The sequence below is a fragment of the Ascaphus truei genome, chromosome 5 (genome assembly GCF_040206685.1).
Source record: "Ascaphus truei isolate aAscTru1 chromosome 5, aAscTru1.hap1, whole genome shotgun sequence".
In the NCBI taxonomy this organism is placed as follows: domain Eukaryota; kingdom Metazoa; phylum Chordata; class Amphibia; order Anura; family Ascaphidae; genus Ascaphus; species Ascaphus truei.
In genome coordinates this window covers 81121768-81136017 of record NC_134487.1, presented here as the reverse complement: position 1 = coordinate 81136017, position 14250 = coordinate 81121768, and the positions used below count along the sequence as shown (strand labels likewise).

General features: G+C 39.5%; 1 long non-coding RNA gene across 2 annotated transcripts; it reads left to right on the top strand.

Moving 5' to 3' along the window:
- The first annotated feature begins 8459 nt into the window (after positions 1–8459).
- Positions 8460–13710, top strand: LOC142494396 (uncharacterized). 2 transcript variants are annotated; one of them, XR_012801415.1, is made up of 3 exons: positions 8460–8536; positions 10716–10858; positions 11545–13710. It is a non-coding gene; the product is annotated as an uncharacterized LOC142494396 (long non-coding RNA). The 2 variants fall into 2 exon arrangements; XR_012801414.1 differs by having other exon boundaries at positions 8466–8536; positions 10734–10858.
- The last annotated feature ends 540 nt before the right edge of the window (positions 13711–14250 follow it).

Genomic DNA, 14250 nt, shown 5'->3' with positions numbered 1-14250 from the left:
AGGATTAAAGCTAAAAATTAAAAGTAGATAAAATGTGTAGAATTGTTGTATTAATAAATATATTTTATCTTGCGTAGATCTCGTTGTTTTTAGTTGCCTTTCAAGCAGCCATTAACACCCTGCAGTGATAATTACCTTAGCACTGCACTTGTGTGGACACACAGATCAAAAACATTTGCATCACACGCAAAGATCTAGATCATAATCTCTTCACCGCATTCATTCTTGCTCTTCATTCACAAGGTTCCTGTGTGACTTCACTTATTGTTTTGCTAATAATCTTTCCTTTGGAAAATGCACGTGTAAAGCATGTACTAAAATAACACTATTGTAATTATTTTTATTTTCAATTTGAAAGTTACCAATAAATTATTATATTATTTTTTTTAAAACCTGTACGTATAATCAAGATGTTTTGTGCAGACTAGATAGAGTTTGTACAATACATATAGACCGAAGTGGCAACTTTGATTTGACTTTACATTTTCAGTGACCCAACATGGAATGTAAGAAAGATTCAGAAACAATGAGTCTGAATGTAGTATACATATTCATCTTTGAGCCGCTATACATCTTATTGTTCTGCTCTCCTCCAGGGCTTTTTTGATGATGACTATGTTTTGGGATTGGGAAGGGATTTAGCAGCTTCAAAGGACAGAGGTACATCTTGAGCACTTTCAAAACTTAGTTTAGCAAACAAATGAGATGTCATTCTTGGCATGATGATTGAAAGCAGGTCAAGCTTGTCTTAATTCTAACAGGTTATTAGAAGAATGCCTTTTTCTTAGACATTCATTCTCCCCTCACCTTAAAGCAACACATATTTCAAAGCCTTGGCTCAATAGGATCAGCGGAAACAAAATGTTTGTAAACCATAATCTGTTTGATCTTCAGTGAAATGGCTTGTTGCTTCACTGCTTCATTCTCATCATTCCATGCATCTCTTGATCATAGAAGACTAATTATGATGTGAAAAAAGAAAACCACAGCTTCACATTTTATAAGGTATTTCCATACAGTAATGGGCTGGAGTACACAAACACTTTCCCCACATTGTATCTGTAATTACGCTAATCAAATATGGCAATACTTGCACATATGCGTTTTTTGTAGGTTTGTGCAAATCCTTATCTGTTGTGTGGGGGATGTGTAAACCTGCTGTTATTAAGCTCTGCCACGGTTTTAATAGAACTTTCCACAATGCTCGAAAACCAGCAAAGATGTTGATAGAACATTAGGCTCCAAATGAAACAGCCCAAATAGTTTAAAAAAAAATCACTATCTTGTTTTTTACACATTTCGAAATAGCAACAACTACTTAAAAATATATATATATATATATGTTATATTAAGTTTAATTGGATTTTGAAAGTGGAAGTAATGGAAACTAAGCATATATGGGATTTACTTTTAGCATTAAGCGAACTCGTTGCAAACGTTTCTCTCAAAGTGAACTGTTTTGCCAAACCAAAAATGGTGAAATCCACTCTAGTACCTCTCTAGTATTGTCTAATAGAGAAGTATGCACCAACAGTGCTCTGATACCAGGAATGAGGCAGATGCTAAACTGAAGGTTTTTGCTTCATTTTTTTTGTATTCGGTTGTGAAGCACCACTATCGTAATTTGTAACCATTTAAATAAATTACAATAGTTTGTAGCCACTTAAATTATTGAAAACGTACAGAATCTTTCTACGTAATAAATTCAACATAATAGATTACATCAATTGCTTAACTTATGTGCTACATCCTTGCTTGGTCCTTAAGAAATGACTGCCATGGAGTGGTCTTGCAATCTTGGACAGGATTATTTATAAATGAGAGTTCACTTGTGTTTATACAGTATGTAAATTGGCTATATGCAGATGTAACAAAACACAGAACCCCAGCAAGCTCTTTTTGGAAACCCCTGAGCCCCCACAATATATATATATGTATATGTGTCAAAATGGAGTGCTATTAAGCGTGGCATATGTATACAACAGACGACAGAGAAGCCCAATGCTACATCCAACATGACAGAAATACACAGTAAAATACTTATATATTCTCTTGAAATAGGGTCATTTAGTTTAACCCTTTGGCCAAAGCGTTGTAAGCTTGCGAGCCACGTCAAGGCAGACACCTGTTCGCAAGTTCTAACACTACCAGATAAAATACTAATATACCTCTATTAGGATTAAAATTCTCATTTACCTCTATTAGGAGGGAGAAAGACCACAGTGGGTCTATATCCAGCAGAATGAGGAACTTGCAAACTAGGGAAGTGGGGAGGGGCGGGCTTAAAACCTGGGAAGGAGGAGCCACTAACCTCCATCAGCTGGAACAGCTGAGAATGGGTTAACAAAACACAGAACCCCAGCAAGCTCTTTTTGGAAACCCCTGAGCCACCACAAAATATATATATGTATATGTGTCAAAATGGAGTGCTATTGAGCGTGGCATATGTATACAACAGACGACAGAGAAGCCCAATGCTACATCCAACATGACAGAAATACACAGTAAAATACTTATATATTCTCTTGAAATAGGGTCATTTAGTTTAACCCTTTGGCCAAAGCGTTGTAAGCTTGCGAGCCACGTCAAGGCAGACACCTGTTCGCAAGTTCTAACACTACCAGATAAAATACTAATATACCTCTATTAGGATTAAAATTCTCATTTACCTCTATTAGGAGGGAGAAAGACCACAGTGGGTCTATATCCAGCAGAATGAGGAACTTGCAAACTAGGGAAGTGGGGAGGGGCGGGCTTAAAACCTGGGAAGGAGGAGCCACTAACCTCCATCAGCTGGAACAGCTGAGAATGGGTTAACAAAACACAGAACCCCAGCAAGCTCTTTTTGGAAACCCCTTCATGTTAACCCATTCTCAGCTGTTCCAGCTGATGGAGGTTAGTGGCTCCTCCTTGGTTCGGTCAGAGGGAAAACGAGAGGGAGATAGTTTGAATTGAATGTCACACTGGTTTAAGAAACCCCGGCATGCAAGCGGATCTCCAGCGTATTTGCTTGGCGTGGGGACCTGTAGCTCCGGTGCGGCAGCACCCTCTGTGGAGACCGTGGAGAGAGTGGCAGAGCTGTTAGCGTTAGCTTGGGGCAGTTGAGAGGATAAGGTAGTGTATTGTAACGCTCGTGCTGCCCGCAAACCAGACAGGACCCCGGTACTGAGGTGGAACGGAAGGATACCACGCACCCACAGCAGCGGAGGCATGCCCGGAGTGTGGTATTAGAGCAAAGCTGGGGGCAAGGAAGAGGGCTAGACAGGTACTTGCCGAATCCACAATAGAAGAAGGTAGAGTGGTCGTGTCCGTAAGCCAAAGGTCTGGGAGTAGAGACAGCTGCGTAGTCAAATGTCCGTTTGCCTAGTCCGAGGATGAGAGAAGACAGCGTAGTCGAATGTCTATTTGCCAAGTCCAAGGGGTAGAGAAGACCGCAAAGTCGAATGTCCGTTTGCCAAGGTCAAGATCCAGAGGAGGCTTGCAGACTATCCAAGGTCAGGAACGCAGGGGCTGAAAAAACAAGAGAAGAGCCCAGCATAGGAGCAGACAGCACCAAGGTACTAGAAGCTATGCAGAGCACTGACTAAATGGGGAGTTAGGGCTAAATAGCTGGCAGGCGCAATCAGAAGGGAGGTGGAGCAGAAGTGCGGCCCGAGGGGTAGCCAGGATAGGAGCCAGGGAACAAGGAGTCAGGCTGGAGTGTCCCAGAGGCAGGGGTCGTGCTGCGTGATAGGTGGGGGCGGAGCTATCCCCTGAGTGCCGTGTACAACTTGCATGGGGCGCACGCGCACGCGCCCTGTAACGCAGGCGGGATGACGCGCGCGACCCGGAAGAAGAGGAGAAGCAGTGCGGGAGATGCCCACGCTTGTGGGGAGAAGACCGGGTTCCGGGGACACAGCGGTGACTGTCGTGGCAGCAGGTAAAGGAGCGCCGTGACGGGTCGATCATAACCCGCGGACCCTTACAGTAAGACAGTGGCCATCTTGAGGTTGGTGCTGTAGAAAGGGGAGGTCCTGTCATTCAGGATTTCGTCTGTGGACAATGTGGTCAATCCTGACAGAGCCGGTAAAAGGAGAGGTAGTGTCCAGGAGCTAGTCAAGCCCCCCCTGGAATAGGCCAGACCCATTCCCCGTGGGCCCCAGGTAGTTTCCACTACACGGTAGTGGATGTATTGTTGGGCCGGCCATAGTAAGGGACTTGCCCTTTAGTATACTGACGACTCAGTGGAGCAGAAGAAAGGAAGGAACCGCAGCGGAGGATTCCCCCGGCCTGGCGCAATCATTCGCGCTGTGCTACCGGACGTAAGCAATTTCTTGTATATAATGCCTGTACATTTATGCAACTGTGTTTGTAACCATGTATTATTTGTCTTAACTCTATGCCAAAGACATACTTGAAAACGAGAGGTAACTCTCAATGTATTACTTCCTGGTAAAACATTTTATAAATAAATAAATAAAATAAATAAGGGGATTATGTTGGAGGCCCCGCATCGTGGGACCACACTTGCTGCCTGTCTACAAATCACCTGGTGTACTCACATAACCAAGAAGGTAACACCACGTGCACCAACACAACACCGGGAGGGTAGCACTGCCCTCACATATATCTGGGTGGGACTGTTTGGATGGACCGTTGGGTTTTAGGTGTCCAGGACACCCTCAATACTTTAGGGGACAGTTATTGTGATTTGTGTATATTGTATTGCTGATGAAAACTCCTCCCACCGGAGGAAAGAACGATGCACCGCCGTATAGAAGAACCGGAGAAGGCTGAAGTGGTGACTAAAAGACTTTATTGAAGCATAGTGTAGTTCTGGCTGATCCTCTGACGCGTTTCAGCCACAGCAGGCCTTTGTCAAAGACTCTTGTAAGCCTAACCGGTAGCACCATAACACCCGTAACACGCATATCACTCTGAGGAGGGAAGGGGTGTTACATACATATATATATGTGTGTGTGTGTGTGTGTGTGTGTGTATATATATATATATATATATATATATATAGATATATATTTATTTACATATCCACACAGAATACATTTAAAAAGAGAGCCCTACCCCCACTTCTCTGATTCCCCCCAAACAACACTAATCCCTGCACTCCTGAAACACTTTACCCCCCCTCCCGCAACACTAATCCCTGCACTCCTGAAACACTTTACCCCCCCTCCCGCAACACTAATCTCCCCATGCATGTAATGATAAAATGCAAATTATACAACAATCTGCCATAAAATACGTGCAGAAATAACGTTTTGAATGTGTGAGACAAATAAATATCTTATTGTTTGGCAATTGTTCAAATACCACTATAGACTGCTAGACTGGGCAGGGGGAAGTTTACTCACATCTTCTCTAAATGTGCATTTAATTATTTGTATTAAAACACTCAAGTGAACTCGGATGTGCGGTGGGGGGGGGGGGGGGTTGGAGTTGTTTGCAATACCTTTGTGATATATATATATATATATATATATATATATATATATATATATATATATATATATATATATACATATATATACACACATATATATGTCAAATCTAGACAGAAAAAACATTACATTTTGAATAATCTGGTGCAGTGTTGCTACAAAAAAAACAGCATTGGAAGTACTTGTGTTGTCAAATTTAAAAAGTCACGCTGAAGGCAACAGAACACTTTCTATCTGGAGCTTTTTTGTGCTGCGGTGCTGACCAATTTTATCACAAGGGAAACCTTAACAGATGCCCTCTTGAAAAAATATGTCATTTGATACAGTATCTTGAATTAATTATTTTTTTTACTTGGAAAAATGAAATAAAACGAATTAGAAAATGCGTGAAACTGTATTAACTCTTTCCGTGTACAAATGTTCAACGTTAAAGAGTGTTACATTTTCCACCAGAGTCGTATGACTGTTGATACTGTGATCACATGAATCTTTGTAAGTAGTTAAGGAGGACTAAAAATTTACATCAGCCTTTGATGGGAGCAAAGGGAACAAAGGAGCGATTATCAACAGACTCACGGCAGGATGAGACAATATTTTTCTTAATATCCTACCAAGTTTTGGTCAGATAATTTTTTATCAGCCCAATTAACACTGGAGAGTTTAGACTGCACATGATTTAACATACTGTAGCAATATTTTTTTTCCCATAAAGTGCTGGGAGACAAGGGTTTTCCATTATCTTCAAATGGGAAATGATTTACTTATCGATCATTTCATGTCCTGTTCATTATCACCGTTGAAGGTAGAACACAGCTTGTGAAACTGGTTTACAAGAATTTCCCCTACTTTCAGCTTTAGTTGAACGTGTATCCAACCTATCTCATGAAACAAGCCTTTGTGGCCTGGTCGAGGAATGTTACCAGATATATAACTTTTGATGTATTATTATTGTCTGATGTGAAGCTGGGTTGGCATTCCGGCCCCAAATTGGAGCCCCGTGCAATATGCAGAGTGACGCACGCCTCCATGTTCAGCGACACATGCTCTTCAGGCCTTCGCAGCTTTTTAACAAGTCAAAAACTTCTTGTGTTGAGGTCTGTTTTTAATTTCTTGAAGGCATCTTTTGGTAGCCTATATGTTCCTCCACTAGGTCTGCTAGAGAGGCTCAGGATTTAGCATTTCCACTGGTCACTTGTGCTCAAAGTGCCCCATCGTTATCAGAGCTGAGCTAAGGCGCGTCCATACAGTTCGACACCGTGTATGCACCTCAAATCCAATCCCTTTTTGAACATTGACTAGTATCGAAGTTTGAACAATATGTAGTGACTGAGCTCCAAATAAAAGGAACCATTAAATCAGGAGTATTCCGAGACAGCCCAGTTGACGCAGACCTACCAAAATGTTCACAACATATGTGCTTCTTCACAGTCAGTGAGTGCCAGTCCCCATGACATAGTGACCACGTCCTGGTGCCCCCAAGGGGTTAAGGGACAGTACAACTTGTACTTGAATTAAATATTTTTGGAATATTAATAAGTCTAAGAATAACTTCCTTTAACAGCAGTACACATTTTTGTTTTACTGTTTATTTAGCATTCATAGAACAGAAGGTTGAACATTACAAAGGGAAGGGGTATAGAAATAAAAGAAGGGGTGGAAAGGGAGGTGGGCACACTATACATAAAATTGACAATTAATCTTCATAGACAAAATATAACAGAGCACTTACAGTATATCATTTGGACATTTCCAACCCCTATCGTTAGGGTATTATCTTGTAGTCATGGCCGAGTCAAGTTTGGCGCTTTCAGGATTAGCGTTATAGGAGCCACAAGGATGACCATAGAATTCCAGGAGAGGTAACATGTCTCAAGCAGCTCTTGCACAGTTTACTTTTATGGGTATATAAGGCTCGAGAGTAGTGACAATAAAGAGAGGCAAGAAAGTCAAGAGAATGTTACCAGGCTATCCCATTATTATGCCATATTACTGTATTAAACAATTTTAAAAGAAATTAGCCTCTCTGGTGAAACCATGGTTCCCATGTTAGCATACAATTGCTTTGTGTGCTGCTAAGGAAGCGAGTCAATTTTTTCATTAATATTGTTTACTCCATGAATTGTTAACTTAGCTAAAAGTGGGGGTATTGGTACTGCGCCACGTTCTTATTATCTCGTGTCTGGCAGATGAAAAGTACGTTTAGTACAAAATTTATGTAACCCTAGAAAGTGTCAGCTCAGGAGGCATGTCCATGGATCCGACGGGCATGTAAAGCCTTTTTTTATTGTCCTATTCAATATGTTTACTGTTACAACATGAGCATCACAAGTACTCTTACTGTCGTTGTACCACGGCTTAGAAGCTGTGTGTTTGCCCTCATGTTCCACTACAGTACTGTATGTATTTGCAATATCAGTCTTTTCATCAAATGATTTAAACAGGCATAGGGACCTCAAGGTCAAAGCTTGAAAGGTCACTGTGTGTATGGCAACCCTTAATGAAACATAATTTGAGTAGTTCATGACATAGGAAATATGTCTGATGTATTATCAGCTAAAGAGAAGCTGCAGTATTCCACTGCCCAGCCTTAATCCTTCAGCATCTGATTTTTTTTCTTTCTGAGATGCACAAAGAATTAAGGACACACAGTAATATATTTATGAAATATCTTCCTCAGAAGATTTTCACACAAGTAAAACTGTGATGAGTTGAAGATATGTGAAGAGGCCTAGATCAATGGACAAATAAATCTATTCAGTATACTTCTAAGGAGTTGTTACTATTGAACGTATATTTTAAATATTTATATTAAACCACAATTCAAATACTTGTGGCATTTCCCAAATATCTGTGGTTCTGAAACAAAGTGTGAAATAGAGTAGTACAACTTTAGAAATTATCAACTACTTTATGTGTTTGTGTGCTTGTGTACTTATTTTTCTTTTTCCCTTTTTTTTTTTTTAAAAGTCTTTGTTTATTAGTTTGACTGAGTGCAGGGTTCCTTTAATTTTGTCCAGCGGCCATTTTGGAAATTTTTACTGTAGGGACACTGAGGTTGCGGTTCTCCTGAGCACTTGTCATTCACTCTCGAGGTGCAGGTGAGTCTCTCTTGCTCTCTGGGCACTTTTTTGCTTCTTTCTTTTGCCTCTCCCAGTCGTCAGCCCTTTCTTCTTAACCGCCGAATTTCAGCTGCAGTTTCAGCAGTTTCAGCAGTCCCGCGCGGCTCCAGCGGCCATCTTAGCACATTAACTGCTACAGTGTCTCATTTTTGATGGACAGCACTTCTTTAATACATGTTCATATATACAGCACTTTTAAACTCGTATTTACACTGTTTTTACATTCTATTATTATTTTTACAGTTATAGGAAAAATATTATATATAAGATAATATACAAACACGTCCCCGATGCTGCGGTGGAGGTGCCACAGCGATGCAAAAATAGCACCAGATTTAAAGTAAAAATATGTTCAAAACCATCTGGTGCTGCATTTTATGCTTGTTTTGCCCCATGAAAATGTGTTGCAGTACTCTCGAATGGTAGCAAATATGGCATAGTATGGTAGAGGCAACAGGGGTACTACAAGAATAGTGTAAGCAGCACACTATTACTCAATTATTGCTAAACTATTAAAACTTCAATGCTGCATGGAGATTCGTGGATGGGGCCCCAGGGAGTAGTAATATATTTTACATAGTGTGCAGTCATACATGTGGTACAAAGAAGTATAATATTTTATTCAGGAAACTGATGCTTTGGCCCGATTTAGAATCTTTATCAGGACAGGGACAAAACTTTGAAACCAATAAATTAATTTCACATTTCCTTGTGCCATTCATTTGTGCACCCGCTGTCTCCAACATTTTGGAATGTAATGATTGTGTTTGTCAACACATATAGTCCATTGCCAGCCCTAGAGTGCCTGGGACAGTGTTCGCCGAAATGTTCTAGCTAGCCAAATTGCCTCTGTTTGATGCCCAAGCTCAGAAATCAATCACTGAACCAGTCAGACTCACAATATATTTGCATTTCAAGGGTTAATCATCTTTAGTGTGCTCAAGCTGACACACGCTTTAGATTTCAAACACTGGTCCTTCCCCCTGTTAAATACACAAATACACACAGTGGAAAATGTGAATTGGTTGAGCATTCTTTCTTACAACCCCAGTCCACCCATTTACATGAAAACTGTCCATGAGGCAGAATTGGGGGAACAGAGTGACATTCTGTAGAGCACATTCTCACATGTACCAACAGCTGCTCAATCCTTAAAATGACCATACCAGCTAGTTTACGGCATCACTTCTAACCCAACCCTTACCAAATAGGTATGTTATTTTTACACCCCACCTGACCTGGTTCACTCTATATCAGACTTATTAAAATGGGCTTCAGATAATGGTCACTGGATTCTTCACAGGTATAGGAAGTAAATAAATAATAACGGATGTAGCCGTGTTAGTCCAGTTGCAGTAGTGCAAAATAAATGAGTACTTCAGTTACATAGAGATTAATGCATAGCACACCACTGACGTAAATGGGGAATTTCAGCCAACAGCAGCCTGATCGGCCACTTCAGCTGAGATAAAATGTTATTGTGAAACAGATGTACAGTTACTGGGTCTCTGTAAGCCTAGTGAAAAAACGATTTTTTTATGTGGTGCAAATCAACATTATTTTTCACAAACAAAGAATGACGCTATGGGGATGGAGTGAACGGTGGTGTTTTATATGTTGTCTGTCACACATGTAAATAATATGTAATATTAAACTACAAGTATGCACCACTCTTCTGCATCATAAATTCGTCAAATTTGTCCATCAAGTTTTCTTGCGTAAACAACAAATGCAAGTACACACAAACCTTTCTTAGTGCATCCATGTGTATAATTGATAAACCGTGCATTTCATGGTACAGATGCAACTGCCGGTTTTAAACCGCTTGACAAAGAAAATCTGTGACATCTCGCAGTAACTCGTGAGATAGTCCACAGAATGCTGTAATTGCCCATCGAACTAACACAGCGGGGGTCCCTGCGTTTGAATTGGGACTCGCAGCCCGGTAGGAATCACAGAGCGTGTCCCATTCAAATGCAGGGACCCCCACTGTGTTAATCCGATGGGCCATTAGTCTGGCTGCAGGAATGCATGGATGGTTTTTAGTGGATGGTTTTTAGTGCAGAATTCTCACGGCAAGTGGTCTAAAATCGGCAGCTGCGGCGGTATGTGGAATATAAAATGAATAGATCTTCATAACTTATGTACTTTTTATTAGATTTTTTTTTTTATTAAGACTGGCAAGCTACACGTACTGTACGTATCCTTTACCATGAAACCACCCACAAATACTTAGAAGACGTGTGTTGAATTTAAGAACATGAATAATGACATACCAACATATATCACATACGATTTCAGGTAAATAATTTTTTAACACAATACACTCTTTTGGTTCATTTTGTAAACACAAGTGTTTATACATAGCCCCCTCAGTTTGAACATCTATCAAAATTCTCACTTGCCCTTTAGGCTAAAGGTGTCATTTTATATTGTCCCCCATTCAAGTCAATTGGGGCTAACATAATCAGTAAATTTAGACAAATTACCCCCTCAGTGTTGCTATTGCCTACATTCATAAAAAAAAGATCCTCTCTCTTCAGCAGTGACCAGTACTCTACCTTTTTTAGTAAGACAATAGTTTCCCTAAGAACCAATGATGTTGCAGTGTCTCTTTTCCTTAACCAATCACAAAACATATTATGCAACATATCACATGGACATAGGACGTGAGCTTGTTTTTCTCACTATAGAACTGTATGGTACAGAATGTATCCTCATACTGTATCATAGAGTAACACCGAATTTAAGATAGCCCCTTACCAGAATTCCATAGATTGATAATAAGCGTACTGTATAATCCAGGTTTGAGGGTGGAGAAAATACACTTATTGGCAATTTAAACCTTCTCAGTATTCATACTGTGTCTTAGAAACATAGTTACTTGCATACTATGTTTAGTGTTTTTTCACTTCAGTGTTCAACCCTCACTACATATTGCATCGGTTTGCATTTTTTTTTTAAATGTTGTTTATCATTCTGTTTAGGTAACTACTGTATCCTCATTGTACCAAACCGTGGAATATGCTGGTGCTTTACAAATAAATAATAATAATAATAATAAAAAGTGTACTCGTTTTGCCACTATACTGTGATGACCAAGCATTGAACAGAACCAGAGTAAAGCGAAAGAATAGAGCACCATCGATGACTGGAGTCAGGAGGGGATCCAAGTAACAAATTCTTTATTGGAGTTAAAGCACAGGAACACCTCCTATGCGTTTCGAACAAAGGTTCTTTATCAACTTTCTTGCTACTATTGAACAGAACCAGTTTACAATTTGGGAAAACCTTGCCTAGAGTTTTTGTTATCTGTAACATATGCAACTACAGTACCTCTCCCATCCCTTGGCTTACAGGTAACTCACCCCTTCTTTCCCTTACCTCATTCGATACAGATGTAGCTAAAGATATTTTTGTTTCTACCGAGGGAAGCCGCGAGATCCCAGCCATTAATTACTTCCTGGCAGCGGGTAATCCTCCTGGAGGGTGGTCCTGTTTGGAAGAATGGTGTACCTCCTGCAGTGATGCTGGTGGAAGGTGCGACTGTCACTTTCACTGAAGCAGCGGCTTTTTGCTTTTTAAGCCGCAGCTCCAGGAAAAGTTAATCTGGCTTCAGCTATATCTCTATTTTTCCTAATATACTTTAGGTTCTCAATTAATCTTGTTGTCTGCCTCTCAAACAAAATCTTGCTTTTGGCAAACCTTCCCACGTGATGGACATGTCAGCATAATATACAGAGCAGAGAAGCACAAAAAAATGTGAGATGTTACTTGCATATGTTAATTTACAATCCATCTTTTGTCTTGTAAAAATGACAAACTAAATACCTGTATTATAAATTAAGGTACAGTTAAAAAAAAACAGCAAATGGTAAATTAGAATAATACCTTGATTATTTTACCTCATTCCTTGTGCTCGAAGTATGGTGGTGTTTGGTGATACTGTATGTGGTATGGTGTTAATCAAGTGTTTTCTAGTGGTTATCCTCTTCTGCTTGTTAGGTTTAGTGCCAGAATGCTGAACTTCTTCTATGACCTTTTCATTATTTTGTGAACTTTCTCAGACATCTGTTGGCATACTAGTCACTTCCTGGATTCCCCAAGAAAGCGAGGTTGCTTTGTAACAGAGATAATAAAAATGACTTAGTGCCGTGAAATCATAGTTGAAACACTTGACAGTTTTATAATGAACAATATACTGATTTCTTTTGGAAGAATCGTCAATTACATTCCAAAGTAGGCAGCGCATTTCACAGCTTTGACTCACAATATAAAAAAAAAATCTTGCAACTTTATGTGGATAAATATGTGGATGACTAATATGGATCACGCACTGACAAATGTTACAAAGACAACCACAACAATAACATTTGAGGGGTTACTTCTTTGCAGGTCTAAATAATAATTAATTGCCAATAATCGTTCCAGCACTAAAGTCTAAACTTGCAAAGAAAAGTAGCACTTGAAAAAGATAGTCCAGTAGAATAAACCCTACCATTCCTGTTTTTTTTTTTATGTCACTGCAAATGTAAAAGATTTTTGAAGAACAATTTTTCTATAGCTCGTAATTTGCAGCATTTATTTAGCGTAAGAGAACAGGGAATTTTGCAAAATTTGTTGTGTCCAAGTGTTATTTTGTGCATGACAAACGGCTAAAGACCCAAATTACATGTTCTTAACGCCTACTCCACTAATGACAAACCAAACAAAAGCACTTTTTCAGAACTACTGTTGAGAAGATGCCTCTAGGCACATGCACAAGATCATTTGCATACTAATAGAGTAGCAGCACCAAGACACTTCTTTAAAAAAAAACTTTTAGGAACATTATGCTTCACAGCATCTGACAAAATACATAGCACTGTTAATGTTTTTTCTTAAAGAAATACAATACTGTATTGGCTGTTTGTCTTTGCCTGTTTGTCCCTATTTGTCATCATCATACAGATGTAGAAGGGTTCCTTTTCCATGGGATACAGTATGTGATGATTAGAGATGTGCGAAATGTTCACAAAAGTTTGAGATGCCTACAGTATGTTTGACGGATGACATCACGTCGACCGTGATGTCGAGGCATTGGTGACACACTGTGAATGTGCTTGTTTACCACACACAGTTTTTAACTTTGCTTTTAATAACTTGTTAATAAATACTGCACTGTCAAGATTTGTTTTATTTCTTTCCCATTTTTCTGAGCTCCCAGACTATTTGTGTGTCTATTGATTTGAACCCAGAGGTCATATGGAGGAACCCTGAAGAGGGGATTGCATGGAGTGAACTGAGAACTAAGATCAATAGTATTGGCCATTCTATTGGAGATGGATTCTTAATTATGCTTTGTTTGCATATTTGTGGGACATTCTTACATTTGAGGTATCATTTTTGTTATTGAGTGCCAGAGGTACTGTATGTTTTTGCACGGTGTTTGAATACCTTCAGATCAAAGCCTTTACCGGACTCAAGGAATTAATGATTGTTTTAATTATTATTCTGAGATTAGTTTAGGATATCAGATGACACCTTTTCTTCATACATTGAAATTTATGTTATTTTAGTAAAACTGGCTATCCTAACATTGAAAACTGGATGCAAAAGCAGATGTTTATTTATTTATTTATTTATAAAATATTTTACCAGGAAGTAATACATTGAGAGTTACCTCTCGTTTTCAAGTATGTCCTGGGCACAGA